The following is a 2,360-nucleotide window of genomic DNA, read 5'->3' on the forward strand; positions in this document are numbered from 1 at the left end:
AAATCACCTTTTTCCCGTCCATCTGAGATCATATTTGGGATTCATTCATTATTAATAGGACGGATTAAATCAGGTGTGAGCTAGAAATAATATTTTTAAAACGTATTATTCATCTATTGTTTATATATCTTACGTTACATTCTTACGCAGCATATAACAAGTATGTTTTATTATCAGTAAGTCGAACATCCATCCACACTAGAGAATGTACTTAAAATGCAATACTTATAAATCGAACTGAGAAACAAATAGACACACCTTACAAAGTTTACTCAGTAAATAGCAAGGGATCTTTATTTTATATAAAGAAACGTGACATCAAAGAAAACTTAAAAGCTACTCTTATTTGGATATATTTTTCTACTGCGAAATCTATTAGATTTTTTTCCTCTTTCTTTTTGAAGTCGTACAAACAAAATACGATATACTGCACAAATATACAAACCTGATAATCTGGCCTCACAAAATAGGTTCTATCAAAGAGATAGATAACAAAAATAGTTGATAAGGTAATGATAAAATATGGCAAAATACGAGATGGTAGAGCTATCAAAGGCAAAAATTAAACCCATTTATGGTATTTTCTTTCATCACAGGGGAGTGCCAGACGACGATCCAAGATATAGCACAATGCTGCAATTGTACACCTTTCAGTGGAACGCAACAGAATAAATGTTCTTCAAAGTTTTTGAATACTCTTCGCCAGGCTTCTCTTCCTTCCCATACACACACATAGATACACACACAACCACACACATACACAAATATACACATAAACACACGCAGTCGCACATGTACAAAAATAATGCTATTAAAGCGATCATCTTCCTCTTTGTCTTCACACCTGAGATGTTTTTTTAATGCTTCATATCCAAAATAACGGTGAACATTCAGTAACAAATATTACCAGTTTCACACAATCAGTACCCCCCCCCCAAAAAAAAAAGGATAAACCAATGGTTGTTCTGTAAACTTCAAATGTACCCATTGATGCGATACATTCCCTGGCAACAGTAATTAAAAATCTTGTTAATGAATGGATCGAGGCCATGAATGGTCATCAGTTTCGATCTCGATTTTCCAACCGAACATTGCATCCATGTCCGCCACAGCCAAAAGGAATGATCCCAAAGCCTCATATCGCATTAGGACTTTGGTGATCTGATTGCCTGCATGGAACTTAATCAGTTAATGGGTCTGTCTCCCCATGCTATAATTTACTCTGAAGACAAGCACCGATTTCGAAACTTGTAACGACGCATTGGCAACTTCGAAGTTAATTTAGAACTTGGGTATTGATACTGTTACTAGTCTATTGCCTTTGGTTTTAAATTCTGTGCGCCCCAAATCCTGATCCGATAGACGTAGGACACAAGTGCACATACACACACACACACGGGAGGAATTCATGTCGAACAAATTGCAACAGGAACAACGAAGAGAAGAACAAGGAAACACGAATATGCTGAAGGCCTTTCCGCTTTACTGCTTCATCCGGGCATACAGGGTAATAGGTACAAACAGGTGTATTATATACTAATATCTAGGTGGTCAAGTCACGGCGGTAATCAGGTGTGCGTCGGTCTTGGATAATTCGTGGCTCCCCGTTGCGGTGTTGAAATTGTTCGTTGTATGAATGATTGCTGCGTCTACCATCTTCCTTTGCTTTATGATGGAGACACACACACAAGCAAACAAACGCATATATCAGTGTGTGAGTATGCACACATCTCCATACTTACACACGCAAACAAGTACATTTACACGCCTATACACTCTTATATATGCGCATTATGCATCTTATAGATACACAGTTATTCTATGAATTAGCATACACAAAGAAAATACATGTGCACATACACTGCATTAGTTCTTCCAAAACCGAATGTACTTAAGAAAAAATATATTCTGAAGGGTTACAGATAACACATTTCTAAATTACTGTTTTCTTCTGTTACTTCTTTTCACCAATTAATATGATGTTTTAAAGATTCTGGAAGACCTGAAGCAAACCCAAGAGGGAGAGAAAGACTGCCGTATAATTGTTAATATATTGTAAGTCTCCTGGCAAGACAGATGACATCTGGTGTTCCTTCTCCCCCCCCCCCCTCTCTCTCTCTCTCTTTATCTATCTATCTATCTATCTATCTTTCTATCTTTCTCTCCCTCCCTCCCTCCCGTTCTCTCTTTCTCTCTTTCTGTCCCTCCCTCCTTCCCTCCCCCCCCCCCCCCTCTCTCTCTCTCTCTCTCTCTCTCTCTCTCTCTCTCTCTCTCTCTCTCTCTCTCTCTCTCTCTCTCTCTCTCTCTCTCTCTCTCTCTCTCTCTCTCTCGCTTCTCTTCTCTTCCTCTCTCTCTAATCA

Source organism: Penaeus vannamei, chromosome 23 (genome assembly GCF_042767895.1).
Source record: "Penaeus vannamei isolate JL-2024 chromosome 23, ASM4276789v1, whole genome shotgun sequence".
Classification (NCBI taxonomy): Eukaryota; Metazoa; Arthropoda; class Malacostraca; order Decapoda; family Penaeidae; genus Penaeus; species Penaeus vannamei.